At 37.6% G+C, this 20658-nt stretch overlaps 1 protein-coding gene across 3 annotated transcripts in view; it reads left to right on the forward strand.

Moving 5' to 3' along the window:
- The window catches only part of gpr153 (G protein-coupled receptor 153), a 48884-nt gene continuing 28226 nt past the window's right edge, over positions 1-20658 (forward strand). For 2 of the 3 annotated variants that reach the window (XM_088616866.1, XM_088616868.1), the window contains exon 1: positions 217-1013. The gene's annotated coding sequence lies outside the window, so the exon portion shown is untranslated. Of the gene's footprint in view, positions 194-216; positions 1014-20658 lie in introns of those variants that run through there. The other variant, XM_088616867.1, reaches the window with a different exon arrangement.

Below are 20658 nucleotides of genomic sequence, written 5' to 3' on the forward strand. Positions count from 1 at the left end.
TCCGTCCCAAATCCTAGCCCATCATTAAGTGAAGGAGGGATCGCACACGACTTTATAACACACGTCCCCTCAGTCGGAACAGGTCGTTTAGCTAAAGAAAAGAGGGAATCGCGTTTTGCTCGGTTCGGAATACTAATTCAGGTTAAGAACCTTCCTCGACGTGATAGAATCGAGCAGTAATGGACCTGTGAAGGTGATTTCCATCGGAGCGGGGAAACCATAGAAATGATCAAATCGAATTGTATTTTTTTTTTTGAATGACAAATCATTCTCTCATTGGGTTAACAACTGTGGTTTGTCGGGTTTTTGGCCGTAGTTTATTCAAAAACAACAGCATACTGTATAACTAAGAGAAAACTGACGATCTATCGTGGTACGTATGGGGATTAAAAATCACAAGCGCCCCCACCCAACACATAGACATACAGAAAAGAGAAGGGATACATACACAGTTAAATACTGTAACAGGAGGTTGTATCTCACTGTAGCTGCCGAGGGATGGAGCAGTGCGCGGAATATCCAGTGCGCGGAGCGCAAGCATGAATGCACAGTGATTTGAAACACATCTCCATTCATTCTTGTCTTTTGCAACTGCAACATGATATCCGTTACGATGCAGTGAATTGTGTGTATATTCATATTTGAACTACTCTATCTCCAAAGAGCATCATTCTTATACATATTCTAACAAGGAGCATGTTTTTAGATTTTAGCCAGATACGGCAGAAGAGCAGGGGGGTGTTTCCAGATGCAATTAAAGGATGCACTTAAATGATTTAAATGGAAGATCAAACTGCGATGATCACCCTTTCGAGACTGCCTGCTTGTTCCGTACAGTACATATTCATCAGACTGCTCCTTTCCCCAGTGCTCACCGTCTCCTGGTTTGGAATGTAAGGGCTAGGAGCGACTGCTGTGTAAAATCACGGGATTCTTCACTGAAAAGAAGAACTGTCTTCTGAAGCGATTTGAATACCCACAACAAGAAAGGGACGCTCTTTTTTCCTGAAGAGGTACAGTAGCATGCTATTCTTATTGTGTCACGTCTACCGCGCGGAATGTTGCCTATATATTCTGGGATCTGAATTTCAATATGGGTAATGTTGGGGCATACCTACCTTCAAATTTCACTTCCACTGGAAGGTAAGGTGGTGTACCAAAAACATGCTGTTCAAGTAAAAGCACACGCCGTTGGAGGAAACAACTTGAAATCTGGGTTGATTTAAGAACGGTTATTTGTCTTACACTTTCAACCTTTATATTCATGGAGGGTACTGTAGATCACTGTAGGGTACCGATGCATTATTATTATTTTTTTATTATTACGGTTTCATTGTGGTATTGAATCTTATCTTGTGTGAATTGTTTTTGGTGCAGTGTTAAGACATTATGTGAAAAGGATAAAAACTTAAATGTTTTGAGCAGAACGTCTAGTTAAAATAATATAAATGGACAGAAAGTGTTTCGTGCTTTACCTAACAGCATTACGTAAGAGATGTACATAGCCCAGAATCTGAAGTAATTGTGAGGGAAACTGAACAGGGAGGTCGTAATGGAGAGTGGTATTCGGTCAGTATTGCACTATCAGCGTCTGGGATGAGTACTAGACCAATAGTTACTACGGAATGGCCAACCGCTGGAGCCGAGACACACGACGATTTAATGCATTAAGTGCCTTAGAATTGAAACCAGAGGGAATTGTTCCCGATCTTAACAATGGCTGTAATTAATTTCTACAGCAGTGATTTTAAGTTGCGGAAAACCTTTTTATACATAAGGCTGTTTTCAGAAGGAATTGTATCGTGACTTATCCTGATATATTTAATATAATAAATATAAACTTCATTCAATGAAGAATTTGTTGCGGACTGCCAAAGTGTGTTGTATTTATTTTCTCAAATTAAACAGTGTGCCCCCTCCCACCCTGGATGAATATACAGTAAACGAATCTTGCTACATTGCGAATGACCTCCCATGAATTCATTCAGCTTGACAGCCTAGCCAGTTAGTTCAACGCTTACGTGCACTAGGTCAGAGTTAAAAGAAAATGTTTGCAGGAGCTCCTCAATTTTTTTCTTCATCGTGGAAAGGGATCCACGCGTGAAAACGTCACTTCAGTTTATTGTTAGAGGGAAATGCCTCTTGTTGTCAAATGCCCACGCGTTTCTGAATACGGCTCTCACACAGTAAATGCAGATGTGGAAAAAGCCCTAAAAGTGTGTGAAACCACAGTCGTTCAGCTGAGTAGAATCATCAATCAGTAGCGTTCACGTGACAGAATTAAACGATCCACTTTTTTATTTTAATTGTGGGGGTAAGTTAATCGCGTCCTGGCACGGGCTGCATTTTTCCATGCATTCCAAAACAAATGTATATAACACATCTTATTTCTTAACCATATAAATAGTAGTTTTAATTCAAAATACTCAAATATTGCGTGAGCATGGCTTTATTATGCATTATTATTATTATTAATTGCTGCGTTGTTTGTTTTTTCGAATGTTACATAAAACGACGTTTTGAGTTACAATTGCAAGACGTTCATTAATTCTGCATCCATTAAAGCATCCTGGTGTACATTTTGCACCATTTTGCAATTTATACTTATAACATAATGAAATGAAAATATAATGTTTACTTGAGTACTTTAAAAGCGTGTGAGCATGGATTCTTCGCATCTTTATCTTTTAAGACAATTCTGAATTTTAAAATGTTTTAATCTTCCAAAGTAGCTGTCAGCGTCATTTCTAAAACCGATAAGAAGCAAAGCAGTTAAAATATACTTGTCCTAGTTTGAACAAAATCTTTTCTCATGTTTTAAATAAACTATTGCAGATGGAAAATTCATGTTTTCAGTGGATAGGTGGTACCACTGTTAATGTTGCACTTGGGATATGAGCTAATGCAATTTACATCTGTTAAGCATCAAGAGATTAAAATTGGCATTTACGTTCCTGTGCTACAACAGAATGTCACAACAGCTGCACACACATTTGGCTTGCAGAGTTAATGGGGAGCAGTGTAAGCTGAGCTTTCACATGTTTAAACACTAAGGGAGGAAGAAAGCAATATTCAAAACCAACAGGATGTGTTTCTGATAAATTGTACAAGACAAAAAGAAAGACAATGGAAAAGATGATGTCATTCTAGAAGACAGACTAATTTTACATCAACAAATAATCCCATTTGATAGCAGTGTGAGCCATTTCGGTTTTCACAAACTACAGTCATCTATATGGAAGCCAGAGCCAGGTGCTGTACATTTAAATATTGTTTTGCAAAGACAGATGTGCAGTTGCAATTGCACACATTATTATAGTTGCTTTTCTGCTAAAGCAATATAATCCATAAATAAACCAGAGCAGGTTGAAATGAATCAATATGTTTTACTAAATGTACGTTCTTGCATTTAGCATGTGTATTTGAATATATCTTGTGCACATTCCATGCTGTTCCATTGTGGAAAAAAAAGTGACAGGATAAATAAAATGTTTTAACTGGGGTGAGATCCATAAATCCATTATCCTGGGGATTAAACTGGTGCCCACTGGTCAGTCTTGTGTTGTGACAGGCTTTTTAAAAATTTGACTGACATATACAAGCCACAGATGAAAACACAGAACCTTTACCTTTGCTGGGTAGTCAGGTGGGAAACAATAAACTGTTTCTTTAAAAAAAATAAAAGCCACCTCCTACAGCCTAGTTCACAGAATTACACCTTTACAAACACAAGAGAACAGCGCAGCTCTCTCATTTAAACATGCGTGATGTCTATTCCTTATTCTTTAAAAGTAAGTTTGCCAACAAGTAAAGGTACTTTGTTTCAATACTGCAACCTACAGAACTGGAGGGATTGATTTTTTTTTTAAGGATTTGAGAAGTTATTTTCAGAAGCAATTAATTCCATTAGCATCTGTTTGAGTGACATCAGTAGTGTCAGGTTAAATTCCCTTTACTAGCAGAGATTTACATTCCTACGCCACAAGCACCATATTTTCTTTTATATTTAGTAATGTTAATAATAGGGTAAAGGAACTACATGTGGAATAAACAGAAATACCAGTACAATTGAAAGGATTTTAGTATCTGTTGATCCTAGGATCATAAATAGAGGCAGAGAGAACAGATAACTGAAGCATGTGGAAAAGAAACTTGATCAGTTTGAAGTGTCTTTCTCTACTCAAGTCTTAAAAAACTTCAACAGCCGTTGATGTATACCACAATTTTCATTGTATATGCGTATTTGCAAGTGATTACGTTAAATATTAAGTTACAGTACATATTGTTCAAAAACTTAATCATAATGTCTTGATTAATTTCGTAACTGAAACTGTGGAAATTTAAGCTCCTAAGTAGTTTAAACACAAGGCCCTTAGTTTTTATTGTACACATTTTACAAGGCATTCTCAGCATTTATGAGTAAACAAACCCTGATTAAGACTATTATTGGTTATACAAAGAAGGGTGGGTTAGGATAAATAAAGCCAGAAAGTCTTAGCACTGAGATTCTCATTTTTACCTGGCAACCACATTTGTCTTTGTAATTTTTAGGGAAAGCAGCACATTTTAACAAAACATATGTTACTGTTTTATAGTTCCAAAATGAAAAGGACCAGTCTTGATCTGTACTGTTAATAATACTGTTTTGTACTAACCACCCTCTGTTTTTACTGGGCTGGGCATGGCATTGTTATTATCCACAGTCACTATGAATAAGCTGAGAGAGCCGACTCCCTGAAGCGGCCAACTGTGTTAGCACAGAGTACTGAGCAAGTCCAGCAATCCACCATAGTGGAATAATGTACAGCTCACGCAAGCAGTTCTCATTTTAGCACAGAGGATGAGGCACCTAATTAGTGTTATTAACACTACAGGGGTAATCTTCTGCTCTCTATTAAAGACACAACAATTTTTTTTCTGCACAACACATCAGCACCCAAGTAAGAGTTTCCAGATCCCTTTGACATATTTGTTTAATTTATTGCTGGTTGTTGCTTTCAGCTTCAGTAGATATCATCTTTGCTTGCTGGGCAAAATTCACTGCTCATGGCCGTCCAAGTGTCTTGCAGTCTTCTGTATATTCTTTATCACAAAGTGGGTTTAATGATCCTCTTTTCTCTTCCTGGTGAAAAGGTCTCTGTAGAGACTCAGAGTAAGGCTTAATGGATTGTGATTTTCCAATGAAACCTCCTTAGAGTTACTGTACTGGTAATGTGCACTGCATGCATAATGTTTCTTGGCCTCTTCAGGCAGGAATAAAGTTAAAAAACAGAGTTATTAAGGTAAAGATGCAGGAGTGTTCTTTGGCAAACCTAAGAGAGATTGCTTTGGTGAGGCCTCTGTCCATTCATCTGAATGTTCTCTGAAAGATGATTTATTTATTTCTTTTGGCAGTGTAACTTTTATCTATGTCAATCACAGCTGTCACTGTCACCGTTTTATATCAGAACCCTGGTTTAGCAAATGCATCCTCCGAAACAATTTCCTCTTTGCTGATGTCCCGGAATAATAAGTGGTCTCCAACTGGTGAGAGTCTAGAAGCAGAAGGCACACACAAACCCCATTTGGTGGCCTGCAGTGATCAAAGTGATTCTCAGAAATTGAAAGTGTTGGTATTGCCAGAGGATTTAATCCTTTATTTAACACCGGGTGGTCCGGTCTTGTTATTTGTTCAGGTTTTTTCTATCTGTATAAAGCAATGGTACCTGAAGAGCTAGGGAAAATTACCAATCATTGGTTCACTTAAGTCAGAAATCATCTAATCTATTTCATTAAGAGCTGAGTTGGAACACTATGTAAACACAATAGCCTGGTGATGTAACAGCTTCCCATCTGGTGTCCCAGAAAATAGGGTGGAATAGGGGCACAACAGATTGGACAACCTGGAACAGGGAAGCAGTCAACATGTTAAGGAAACTGTTCTTCACAGATCTGCTAATATGTGTATATATAATACAGGGCATAGTGTCTCAAGCTAGTCACCACACATCCAAAAACCACGCCAGCGCTTAACTGAAATCTAAAATCGGGACAGTGACTCATTGACAGCTACATACTGTACATATGTTGGAGAATACTTGTAGGTGCTCTACACATAATAAGAATATTTTATAATTACGATGTGTGTTATTAAGGTCACACCCTAATAAATAGTGTTATGCCCTTGTGGTGAGGTTGTGAGTGTTCATGTACACGGTAATCTGTGCATCCCATCTTTAAAGGGATTTAATTTTTAGGGTGAGGCAGGGGGCATAACTGCTAAGAGTGTTTTTATTTCAGTCTAGATTTCTTGCTTCCTAGTTCCCTGGGTACTCTTCTTATAAAGTTACCCTTGTTAAAAAACACAGATGAGCCTTGCATAATTTAGCCTTGTTTATCATGCAAACTGAAGCACAGGTAAAGAGGCATAAGTAACCCCTCCCCAGTTTTGATGCTTTTCTCCAATGTAATTTTATCTGAGTGTGAGGTAGAGAGAGTTGCCTTTGTATGAAAACCACACTCTTGGCTCAAGACTCAGGCTCCATAGCGTGGCCTTGAGTCAAGATGGCTGTCTGGTAAAAACATGCAAAATAAGGCACACCTGGTCTGAATGAGTACGTGGTACTCAGATGGAGTGACATTGAACATGAGGGAAAGAAGAAGTTGGGATAGGCTCTCCGTGGAATTAGTCACTCTTTTGGGCTAATCAAGAGGCTTGTAAAACCAAGAGGAAAAGTGTTTCAGGGTCCAGCTTGGGAGGTGGAAGGTGAGAGGTGGGGGGGTCGGAGATCTCGTTAGTAATGGACAGTGGGATTGTGGGTAGGTCTCAAGCAAACTAGGAAAGAAACACATTAGGCTGTACTGAAGGGCATCGTAGTTGCTGGACATGTGGGCTGTGTAGTAGTATGTTTGCCAGGCTTAATCGGGCTGAAGTGTACTGCTTAGAAACAATGTTGCCCAGCTGAGCCAGGGTTAACTGGAAGCATCATTGCCTAAAGGATTGGGGTATTTCACAACAGAGAAAGAGTGGAGTCTCCTGAGTACTGCTTGTGCCTTATCATTAGCAGACACACTGGTAGGTTCAGAGAAATGAGAGAGAAACAAACCAGCTGCTTCTGTCAGGGATGAAAAGGGATGTCAGGGGTGAAGGCGTCAGTTGTGCAGAAGTGTCCCTGGCCAAACAGGATCAGCCAAGAACATTATGATCAGAGTAATTAGTGAAGATCTGGTGCTTGGGTGAAGAGTTTATTTAATTTTGCTGAACACTGTGATTAGGCAATATGGAGTTAATCAGGTTGAATACTCAAGCGCCTGGTTATATTGAAGATGAAGTGTGAAGATATAGTAAGTGTGAAGAGCATATGCAGTGCATGGTGATTAATGAGGACAAAGAATCTAGTAACTTGTGTGAGTAGAACCAAGTGAACAAAGTAAAGAGATACCAAGAAGGAAGAGGAATATGTGCTCTTTCTTACGAGGGAAACAGTGTGGAGAATTTGGATCCTAGACAGTGCCCCAAAGACAAGGACAGACTACTTAAATTGCCACACTCTGAGTGTTCCCATTAGGTGTGCACTGGGTTATTCTTATTTTGCAAAGGTGAGTACTCTTTCATACAGTACATCATTTATTGTAGGTCCTACCGCTGAAGGTTTAATCTCAATAACTTTAATCAGCACTTGTGGTTTAACAGTGCTGACAAGATGTAAAACAGCTACAGCACAGGTCTTCTGTAATGAACATTTTAATTATTATGTTCACCAGTGCGGATTTTCACAGGAAAGTTGTCAATATTCTAATGTAGGAATATCCAGTTAATTTGCCTAACAGCTGTAGCATGAACTGATTCAAGCATGGATAAGAATTTGCAAATGTCCTTTTTTCCTATTGCTCAGTTGTTTAACCTACTCAGTTATGAAAAAACTGAGGTCTTTAGCTCTGTCAATAAAAGGATCTTAGAAGTACAAGTTTGAAAGTGCTTTCAAGAGAAAGAGATTTCAAACATTTGTTTTCTTTTACAAAATTGAAAAGGCTTGCAGGTAGGATCAAAAGAAAACCCTAAGCTAATTATTCTTGTTTGTACAATCATGAAAAAAAGGCTTAGGTTACCTAAGTGTTTTTTTCAACTTTTACCAATTCTTCACATGCTGTTTTGTAATAGGTTGCAATATGTTCACTCCAAAATATTCATTTGTCACTAGCCTGAACAAATGCTGAAACCTGTACATTAAACTGGAATTAATAGGACATACAAATAGACATATTTTGTTTGAGTGACTAGCAATTACAGACCACCTCTAGGCGATCTACTTTTTACAAGCTATAATGGAGCAATGCATTTTCTTCATGCGATCAAGGTAGAACAGGTCTGATAGTAGCTAGTAAGTAAGGTGATGACACTGCTCGGGGTCCCACCAGTTGAAATCTCCTTGGCCAAGAGGGGAGCTGGTCTTTTGGCATGATCAATCTCTGTGTCCTTGTTCTGTTCTTTGTTCTTTGAGAACTGGAAGCTGCTTCAGAGAGATGGTGTTCAAATCCCAAGGCTGGAACGTGTGAGATATATTCTGAAGGTAATGGGCATTGGAAATACTTGCTGGATACTTTACTGGTTCATGTAACTGAAGGACTATTCAAGTATCAATGACTATCTATAAAACATAACATAGCTGCTTCTGCCAGAAACATTTCATTAACCACACTGATCCGATTTCTTACCTTAGTCTTTGAAACTGCATCACTGAAGAAAGCTTTGTCCTCCAACACAAAGGAGTCCTGATCAGAAAGCAAAAATAACAACAAAGGTATTCAGCCTCAGCCCATGAACAAAGATGAAACAAGGATTGCTCTCTTTTCATTCAAGGGCTTTTTGGTTTTCTTTAAAAAAAAAATTAAGAAGTACTTCAACATATAATAAGTACGACACAATGAGTCATCCATGGCAGTTTGCAATGTTGTTACAGGCTACGTTTATGGATGGAGAGAAAAGAGCTTGCTGTCAGTCATGTGAAAGGAGAGTGGCCTGGGGCTAGTAGATGCACTGAAATTATGAAAAGTATAGAAGCAGACCACAGAATGGCTCTGTTTGGATTTAGCAGGGTTCTGCAGGCATGTGCAATTTAGTTCTCATAATCCAAATAACCCGATTCAGATCACATGCCCTTGTTTCATATTGAGAAGTACATCCAAGACAAAAGGCACAACAGAAACACTGACTCATGAAAACACTGACAATGACTCATTAAAACTAAGCAGGGTTAAAGTACGTCCCTTCTGAATTTAGCCAGGAATGCAGGAGAATTTGACTAAATTGTACAGAACAAAGCCTCTTTGAATTGCTGCAGTTTGCATCACCAGTTAATGCCACAAGAAAGTAAAATAGTAAGTAGTTTCTCCTTGACGTGAATACCAGAACAGAGCCCATTCTTTCTTTATTTTTACCATTTTACTGGTGTTTTTTGCTGACATCAATTTCTACTACTTGTGCACTACGCAAGTATTGAACTTCTTGAAATGGTGAGGGAATCTCTTTTACTGCTTACTTCTGCTAAGAGATCTTTTAAAATATTTTATTTTTCTACATACTGGAATGTTTTCCTACTGCAGCTGCCTATTCAATCCACTAAAATGCCTGAAGGATTCTATCACTTGGAGTACTGGAGTGTTCAGAAGCTGGTTAATGAGTGGCAGAGAAGCACACTTTGAGATGTTTGCTGCTAAAGATGCAGTATAAAATGAGGTTTATTATTAGTAGTCTACATACTTTTCCACAAGTGATAATTGTAGTGATCTTAGCAGAGCACCAAGCGTTTAAAGAAAACCTAAATCTATGGACTTCCGCCTGACCAAAATAAGAGTCTGAAAGATTACAAAAATGATTTCATATCATTAAGTGAAGACTAGCATTTCAGTGTAGTTATTGTAGCATTGGACTTGGGTATTTAAGAATGAGTAATTCAGTATAACTAGAATTTAGTCAAGAAGATTCCAAGAAGAAAATCACCATTCACACCATTCCAATGTTTTTTTTATTGGAAAATCAGACATTATAGACAATTTTACATATAATTTAGAGGGTGTATTTTTTAACTGTTTAATAGAAAACCATCCAATGCCACTGTCTCCAACAGGAATAATTGCAAACTCTTCTTAAAAAAAATACATTCAGTTACATGTTTTCTTTTTGTTTTATTTGCAATGTTAATTCCTCCCCACCCTGACCTTTGTATTCTGTCCAACCAAATATCAGTTTGCTAAATTGCTATGCAAGTCCTATCTTACAGCTGTCACCCAGCTTTGTTTTCTGTAAAACATATCATATTTAATGTTACAGTTTTCCTCTGACATTATGAAGACATCCTAATCTTTAAGAACAGGCTTGCAGCATTGGATACTCCAATCATAGAGAAATAGTATATCTGTTACAGTACATATATCTCATTGTGTTTCATGTCTAGTCTTTAAACACCAACAAACTTGAACTCACTGTCAGAATACTTATTTGAAACTGCAATATACTAGAAGAGCAGTACCTCTCTTTTCTCCATCTGCATCAATGAGAAGTGTTTCTGCAGCTCTTTCCTAGCAATTGGGAGCCTGTCCTGTAATCTGCTCATAAATAGCACTCCTACGTGATAAGATTTGAAAGAAGCATGACCCCATGCACTGTCCTTCTCATGTCAGTATTATGTGAATCAGCCCATGTCATAATTACGGTGGCTTGGATTGATCACATGGATATATGACCTGAGGCGCCTACCAGTCACTCAGTTTAATCTTCTGTGAAAGACATCCCCTCATTTGGGATTATAGAGGTGTACATAAATTGTCAAGGTGGGTTTGGGGAAAGAAGCCATTTGTTCGCTATTATCATGCAAATAATCCTTTCACCTGCAAGTTACTTTAATATTCTGCATCCTTAAGGTGAAGTAGTTCTATAGGCTCCTGGTTGAAAAACAATACACATAATTTGACGAAGCAACACTATCACCAGCCCTGTACATCTCAAACAGTGGAAAAGCATGAAGGTAATGTAGTTCAGTGTGTTCCTTCTGAAGGAACTTTACATGTAGGTCACTATGACAGTTTGGACGAATGCTTCGGTCAGCATGGCTCTCAGTTCAGTACAATATTCTGGACACACACCTATTATTCACGATTTAATCTTATAAATCTACAAATATTAATAATTCCTTGCATTTATACAACTGGTTTCATCCAAAAGGGTCTCAAACTGCTTTAAATACAGGAGGTAAAGAGAATGCCATGTAAAAATGTTTTGGAGTTAATAGTGATTTTTCATCCTTCAATACCAAATCTCCTGACTATGAAAGTACAAGTAGAAAAGTACAAGTGTATTACTGGCCGGTGGTTTAGATAAATTGGAGTATTATACATGAATTCATACTATTCTCTAACTTTACAAAGAGTGAAAGGACAGATCTTTGTTCTGCAATCTGTGAGAATTACTTTAGTGAAAGCAACCTTTTACATATAGGCAGAAGTATTTGTTTTAAAGGATAAACTACATTAGTGTAATTTATAACTTCTTAAACCCACCTCAGAGGAAATAATCATGACATCACACTTCAGCAGTTTATTGGAAAGATGGATGCCTAAAAATAAAACCTGAAAAGAATTTAGATTCATTGCAGCACTTAACTGCATCTCACTATAGTGAAGGTTTATCCAATACCATGACACGTATAAAATTCTCATCTATAAGGGCCTCGATGTCTTTTGCAAGCCGTATCTTATATTTAGCATTGTAGAAAGTAACCGTTTTTTTGCAAGTTTTGTTGCAAGCCTTCTGGATTCGCTATCACTCATCAATAGATTACTCATGCACAGAGTAGGAGGACGTCTGTCTAAAATTAGGTCCCTTATGAAACATGCATATTTCAGTTAAAAAAAAAAACCCTAGGAAAAAGCCTTTATTTAATCTCACCGTGGAGCTCAGTCATTTTCATGAGAAACACAGCCTGTGCTGTCATCTTTCTTTATCATATAAATTTAACTGTGAAATTGAAATGTCTCAACGGGGAGAAAGAGAATGTGTAAAGAAAAATATGACTAGAGAGAAATGAAACCTTCCATCTAGGTAATAGTTTATGGTGTCTTTATTAGCAAAAAAAATTAACCACATTATATTCAACCTTATTGTCAAGGGTACCTTCACCATGTTGAAGTTTCACTCCACTACACCCTTATTTGCTGTTGTATTCACATTCGCAATGCTTAGAACCCACAGAATCTGCATTTACGTAAGATCTTCAGTCATATGGGATATTTTAAAATAGCATATATAATATTTGCAAGAATATAATAGCAGATGAGCATATTCTAGTTTTGCTTAGACATTTACTTACCAAGAAAACATTTTTTCCTGCCTGTTAAGACAGACATTATATATATTCTGAATGTCATTCCTCCTGAAAAAAAAAATTCCTTAGTTACTACATTTTAAGTGTGTCACATCAGAGGTGATTCCTCATTGCTCCAAACACATCCAAAATCCAATATACTTGCAAGAGTGGTTAGAAAAGTGACTTCGTTTGTGGGAAAAAATAGAAGTACAGACGTGCAGATGAAAGACAGATAGCTCTAAATAGACTGTGCGTTGGCAGAAAGGGCACATCCATATGTACATATTCAAATGGCTGTATGTTCATAAGATCCATGTGGTCTAGAATGTGGTCATATGTGCCATCTTGTGTAAAAGAAATGAACATCTGCATGATGGTTGACACTCTTTATCAGATCAGCCTGGCCTGAAAATTTCAAGGAAAGACGTGATTGATGCAGGGGTGACCTGGACTGGAAGAAGGGAGGAGAGTGAGAGAATGTGATCAGCATAAAAGAAACTGGAAGCGCTGGCATGAATTTCACCTAGTGGGGCTGAGTCCTTTATTTAAATTTTCAAAGCAATTAGATTTATTGGCACGTTTTATCTCCGTCGGGTGAATGTGCACGTCTTTCTTTTATTGGCTGCCTGCCACGGCTAATGTATAGGCAGCATTATTTTTTCTTTATACCCATTTGTCTTCCAAGAATGCCAAGCACAATATTTCCCTGATCCATAAAAGCCTGTAACTGTGCTGGACCATACCACCTTCTTTATCATCCCCAACCTGTAGAAGCAAACACCAAGCTAGATATTTTATCCTTTAGGCTGCAAATGAACAAAAATGCCATTTCAAATCGCATTGTCACCCAAAGAATACACTGCAAGACACACAGCACCAAGGCTTAGTGGCAAACTTTTACTGGTTGGTATCGCTAGTAACTTACAACTGCACAGAGAATGAAACTTCCCACAAAAGGCTGTAGTTTTCAGAAAGCTTCATTTTTTGGGCAAGAGACTGTATTTTCTGGCCATTTCTTCCAATTCAGGGTGATAAAGGAACCTTTTTGATATATTCCCCTGTATGTAGAAATATGAATGATAAAACATGATTTTTATTTATACTCTTTAACTTCTACTTTCCTACTAGGAAGAATTCATATCTTACTGTAATTACATTTGTGCTCTTAAAATAAATATCTTGTGTAAATATCCTTTTTCTGTGCACATTAGAAAACCATCGTTTTTTTAAAATAGTGTGAATTTCATGAGCTTTTTCTATGTCCTGATGTTATCATTTAAATGACTTGAAAAGGCTGTTTTCTGCTTTAGCTAAACAGTATTAAATACTGAAATGAAGATATTATCTTTTACATTAATATCCTGTGCTTCAAAGCGAAGTGGCCATACCAAACAAATCTAATCAGGGGTATTTATTCAGGGGTATTTATTTTCTATGTTAAGAAAATGTTTGATTAGTTTGCCTCAGTAACCACATGCTCATACCTTTTCAAGTATTTACGATTTTGTATTCAATGAGTGAGGAAATGTCATCCTTAAAAATCCACTGATTGTCTTCTTATAGATCACCATTCAGTACATGAGTAAGTTATAAATGCAAAAGAATACTGTCAGCTGATATCAGTAAAGGGCCCTTCATTCTGTAGCTTTAACTGTCATAGTGTCTCACTAATTGACCATGAATACCTGTCCACTCAGCTGAATGCAATTAATTACACTCTGTTCCAGTTTTCTTGAGTCTGCGCATCAAAACTAATATGCCAAACCAACAGAGATCACTTAATGTAGAAACTGTGCAATATGTAAAAAATACTATTTAGCCTATAGTGCCAGACAGTTCTCTAAACTATTAAACTGTTCTGAATAAAATACACGTCTAAGCAGGAATCTAGTCCCAACAGAGTCTGCACAAACACGCTTTTAGTCTGAGGTTTTACAGAAATTAGTTTTCAAAATGGTGAAGAAAACAGGAATATAATGAAGAAGAGGCCATATCATTTAAATCCTGGTTGCTGTGACTACAGAAGAAGATTAGGAAACTACATAAAGTCTTGGCTCAGGGCTGTGCAACAATTAATTTCCTTTTAACATTTTCTTTTATGTGTTATTCATTCACACGTTGGCCTACTTGCATCATTAAAAATCACAGACAATAAATGACATGCACTAACCACACTCCCACTCTTAATACCAGCTTGACATCAGATTTGGTATCTGTGGTATCCATCTACTTTGCTGCACTTTCATTGGCTGCAGGGCTTCCTCCTACTTTCCTGGTGCTTAATGGGATTTGAAGTTCTCAGATCTGGACTGACATGATATGGGGACATTTAAGCGGGGGCCTTGCTAACACATTGAAGTGTGGAGGTTGTATGAAATTCTGCTCCAGATTTGTGATTTAACACTGATGTTTTTGTGTTCAATACAGCCTACAGTTCAGCCTCCCCCACCCAGAGCCTGAATTTTAAAACAGATATTTTTTTCTTAGGAGATGAAGATTTAAGGACCAGGTACAGAACATACTGTATACATTAAACTAAGTTAAAAGAATAATTCAGTCAGAAATGTTCTATATGGTGGGAGTAAAAGGTTCTGAGAACTTCCTGGACTAAATAACTCTAAACACTAAAGTACAGGAATGTCCTTCATGTCATAAAGGTTGGTCTCAATATCTGTAATAGTTTGGCTCGTTATTTTTTAGTGGAAAATATTTATCTTTCAACCTCTAAAAGCTTAAATGCTGCAAGCAAAACATTCAGGTGTCCTATCAAAGGTTGAGATAGAAGCAGGGTGTTTTTGCTGCTTGACATTGTAGCCCCAAAAAACTAAAGAGGGAGTTAAAACACATTATTCCATTCCATGATTTTTAAAATAATGCTGCTTGTCCTTTATGCTTCACATAAGTGTGGACTGCAATTCCTAATTCTGAAAAATGACATGGCTGTTCAAATGATGGATCAAGACTTTTCTGTTTTCCAAAAACTGACTTTTTGTCTCAAACTTTTGATGATCGTGTTTGATACCCATTGTATGACAGGATAGTGTTTTTTTAACTCCTTTCTGTTTCTTCATGAGAATCCAGCAGAGAAGAGAGGCTTTACTCTGTCAGACAGATCTTTTCCGAAAACCTGTAGACACAGGCACAGCTCTGAATTATTCATCTGAGGAACTCCAGAAGGCTCGTCAACTTTTTTTTTATAACAAAGTCTGAAAACATACAATATAACCAGCACCAGGTCCCTCGATTCACATCAAAGGTTTATTTAGAAGATAGTTTTAGTTGGGTGCAACTAAAAAACAAGGTAAAAAAAATAAGAACAGAATTGACAGAAATTTCTTTTCCAACCACTTCTTCCAGTTCAGGGTCACAAGGGGAACTGGAGCCTATCTCTGCAACAACAGGCACAAGGCAGGGTACACCCTGCATGGGACATTAGTCTATCGCAGGGCACTAAGGGAAATCATTTAATTAGAATAAAAGACTGGAGACTGGAGGAGAGGTGTTTTTTAAATGAAATTCATAAGAGAAAAGATAAAGCAAAAACAATTACTGCAACGGTTGAAAGTCATACATTTAATTTTCGATTGAAAAGGGAGTAAATTCTGAGACGTACTCCTAGCTCCCTACATAAGTACAAAGAATTTAAACTATACTACACCCAGCCTCTTTCTTACATCCATATTCTGAACTACAGGGCAACCTGAATGAGGATGATTTAGAGAACCAGCAATGAGCACAGTATGAGAGTTGGTGCCTGCATTTACTGGATCACAACTGAAAAGCCACATTATTCTTTCTGACTGTTGAAACAATTCCCCCTCATTTTCTCAGACCAGGTAATTTGATTTGCTCAGCCTAAACTGATATACTCTTTTAAAATAAAGCTACAAAACCTATAAATATTAGATATCCTCTACTGGAGGCGTGAGTTGAAGTATCTCTAGGCGCCACAATATCACGTAAGGCTGGGGAACCATGAGTAGTGAAAGATGGATTGTGGGCACTGGGCAGGCTGGAATTCCACTTTATTATGATTATTGGTGTCATGACATTAAGGGGGATAAATGGACTGGTGTCATTTCAGTGGAGGTGCAGATGGAAGCTGTCAGATGGTAACGTGGAGTTTCATGACAGTGGAATCCCAAGTAAGGTTACCCCCATGAAGCTTTTGAAATGCAATGAGAATCATAGGGGCCTAAAAAATTTAGTGGGTACATAAAGACAGAAGGTACATAAGGACACCCAATCTGCAAGAAAGGAGTCACTGAGGGAAAGGGAAGGGTATTAATCCACTCCCCTTCCCAGATATTTCCTGAAATGAAGCCCCTTGTCAGATAAAGGATATACGATGAAAAATCTTCTTTTATCAAAGATCCCCATCCTTGCATTCGAATGCCAATAAATCTGAAATTGTAATTTAGCAGGATGCAAGACCCCTGGGAATACCTTCACTTCATTTACCTAATACAGCCCAAGCCACCAAAACAGCTCTTTGTAACAAGAATAATGCCCGAGCCTTAACTTCCCATAGTTTTCAAGAGAGCGACACATTCCACTACTCAAGGGTACTGTATATGCTCTAAAGGCCAATTATTTATTATGGTTAAAAATCAGCTTTTTTCACTGAAATTCAGTGAATGTAGGCAGAGTTCTTAGATACCACAGACAAGCACTGAGGCTGTAATTATTAATAGCACAGGATATAAAATAATTATGGCAGCATCTGTCACTGATTTTGAAGTATGGATCATTAATTATTCTTATTGAGCTTTGGTCTGTCCAAAGTAAGTACAGTAATGGGTAGTTCTGTGGTCAAGGAAAGCTCAAGGTAATGTAATTTGCATTGATGTCTTGAATAGTAATGTAGTACAGGCTCTTACAGGTTTAGGTGTGGTGTGCGTTTCTGGCACTGAATGGCTGTTGTGCTCCACCACAGACAGAGCAGGATTCCATGCTCGTAATTTAGATAGCACATTATGATGAAGTACTTCTAAGTACTCATAATTGTTGTAATAAAGTGGTAGGCTGTATTTATTGTCAGTTAACTGATATATTCTAGGTCACATATTTGCATAGCTTTTTCAAATGTAATATTATTAAGAAAAAAACTGTTTACATACAGAGTGCTTTTTCTCAAACACTAGTTTCAGAGAGTGACTAATTAATTTGATTGTTGTTAACTATTGGGGAAATTACGGATTCACGTCTACTTATTGGCCCAGAGAATAGATCTCCCAAGAGTGGAGAAAAATAAAACAGTGCCACAGGGTCTTGAATCAATTTTGTCCTCACCTGACAAGCACAACACCGATGGCAGCTCTCAGTCGTGATAAAGGCCTCTTGTGACTTTCCAGTGTAAAGCTGACATTGAGTTCAGTTTTATAATTTGTTTGGCAGTGGAGAGGACAAAAGTTTGATTCAAACCTCATCGCACCAACTTGAACTTGACAATTCATATCCTTCTTAGCTTCTTCCAGTGATCAAAGCTGTCCAGAACACAAGTAAAAATGCACACGCTGCAGTGGAAAAGTCAGATTACTCTCTGATATGTGCTGACTACTTTGACCATTGTGCAATTGTGTGTGCAATCCAGGCAAAGACAATTACAGAGCACTAACATTATTCAAATGGATGTTAAGGATTCCATTTCCCACAGGAGCAGTAACTCAGTTGCTCAGTTGACTACAATGAAGGAGCCTCGTAATAAGTGGTTGGGAATTCTGTGTTAATGTTCTCTCTACATTTCTGAAATATACTGTCTGTGCCTTTGTGTGTCTTAGGTAACAAGAAGCTTTTATTTTTCCCTAAAAGCACTTCGTTTAAATGGTTGTCAGCTGACCCTTAAGTATGCAATCTGCAACAACGCTTAACTTGGATTGCTGTTTGATTTTAACAAACAAGCTGATGGATGGATGAAGATGGGTGTTGATTCAAAAGGATGCAAAGAATATTTTTTCAGTATGCTCATTCTTTCATACAAGCATACAAAAAGCTGTCAGTTTCTCTGCATAGCAACTATACAGTAGGTATAGATGCTATAGACTTGTGTGTGCTCCTGCTCTTTGATAACACATGAAATTTGTAATATAATATAGGATTACTTCTGTATCTTTAAGGGCCTTGGGGAAAAAGAAAAACTGAACTCCCTTTTTAGTTTTAGAACTAAAGAAATACAATTTTCCACTGCAAAATTATATATCAAGTCTTTATGTAACAGCTCAATCTGGCAGCACTTTAACCTAGTTTGACTACAACACATTTCCCATATAAATGTCTTCATTGAGTGTGTAAACAAAAACTACGCAGCTCCACATCTACAGAGGTGGAAAAACCTTTCTGCTTCCAGCAGGCTTCAGCTTGTGTGCCTTCATTTGCAGCTCTGCGTGCCAGACAGTCTCAGGGGTTTATTGTGCTTTCGCCACACCTGAAGGAAGCAACAGGTAAACAGCAGGTGAACTGGAAAATAATCAGGGCGTTTTAAGATGGACAGTTTACCAGTATAATCAGGCAAGCAGAAAGGGTACAACTATCACTGATCTCTGACAAGAACTCAGTTGTGCTAGTGGTTAATGTGACATGTTCATCAGATATCAATTTATTGTCTACACATTTTTTAAAATATCCAAACTGATTCCTTTTCTTTTTTTCTGTCAAGTGTTGTTTTTAGTTACTTAAACCTATAAATTGCCTGAGTTTCAGAGCAACAAAAAAAAAATAATTCGGAAGAAAACTAAACTTGGCATAATGCCCTTGAAACCTTTTTTTCACGTAGCATTTCAAATACCACATACTGGATGAAAGGGATGCTGGGACAGATATAATCGTAGACAAACAGACCACATGGCAGGAGATCTGATCCCAAGTTTCTCTTTCGTATTTTTTTTCCCGCATGTCATGACTTTTCAATAAGACATAACTGGGAGATAAAGAAATTCTGATGAGTCCGTTTCTCATTTTCTTATTAATAGCCCCACACTGTGGGAATGGCCTCTAAGGAAAATGATGACCTAAAAGCACATCTCTGGTTTGCACAGCAAATTGGAATGGAACTGAAAATCACAATTTGCATAATCTGACTTAGTACAAATAAGGGTTCCTTAAGGAGTCGTTACATTATCACTTGTTCATAACTGTTTTCTTTTGCAGTAAGTCAGTTATTATCTCCCATCTTTGAGCTGGCATCAAAAGGTTGTCTTTGTATTTCATTTATGGTATATACTGTATAGCACCTGCTAAGAGAATTGGCCTTTGGGGAATCCTATATTTTCCTTTGCATGAATTTAACACTGACATAAGTAGTATGCATTTTGGCCTCTTGGAAACATATTTAGGTTCCTGGATAACTGCGGGGTCGGATGTCAGTTTCAGGTCTACAATTCCAATTCCATGAATGGAAAAAGGGAAAGGAATTAGAAAATCGGTCTGAAAGAAGGAATTGGCCCCAAACTTGGACAACTGTAAGAGAAAACACTGTCAGAAAAGCATGTTTTATTGTAGAATGTTTGATGCCAGATCATTAGGAGGTTGTAATATATTTAATGAGATTTCTGTTTCTTAAATCAATACTATAAGCTTGGATTTTTATACAAAATCTTCCTTAAAAATTCTTATGCGGTTCTTCTTAGCATTGGTCTCAAATGGTTGCATTTTAGAATCTATCCAGACTGTCTGATAACATACAGATGATTCATATTCATACTACAACATGAATAATTCTATTGGAAGCTTTTGATTATGATAGTAAGACTGAAGAAATTGGAATAGCCTCTTTTATGGATAGATAAACAGAATTTCAATATATATGCAAAGAGTGGTGAAGAAACCAGGGGATACTATAACTGCAAAGGGAGAATTTAACCTAATTTCAAAGTCAGCAGCAGTGCACATTGTATCCGATGAAATCAGGTGGCTTCCCAGATACAGTACTCAATTGAGCATTCCCACCTTCAAGCAGAATGAAGCAGAGTTTTAGTCAGATCCCTCTTGATCGTTCTGAAAGCTCTGGTGCAGCCTGGCTTCTATAGATTATTTCCCTCTTTGTCTTTTACACTTGCGTATTCTGCCATAAACGTTCTGGAACCTAATGTCTGGAAAATTAAATGACGTCAATTCCATTGGAACCCTTGTATGTCTGTGGCACAGATCCAAACTGCTGCATCCAGACTTGACAGATCAATGTTGTATGACCATTACTGAATCAGTGTGCAAGATGCAGCAAGGAAAGTATTCCATTTTCAAATGACACTTAAAAAATCAGATTGGATCCTCGGCTCAAAGGCCTTTTTCCCCATGAACAAAAACCATAGCTACACACAGC

Source organism: Lepisosteus platostomus, chromosome 23 (assembly GCF_059453375.1).
Source record: "Lepisosteus platostomus isolate fLepPlt1 chromosome 23, fLepPlt1.hap1, whole genome shotgun sequence".
In the NCBI taxonomy this organism is placed as follows: Eukaryota; Metazoa; Chordata; class Actinopteri; order Semionotiformes; family Lepisosteidae; genus Lepisosteus; species Lepisosteus platostomus.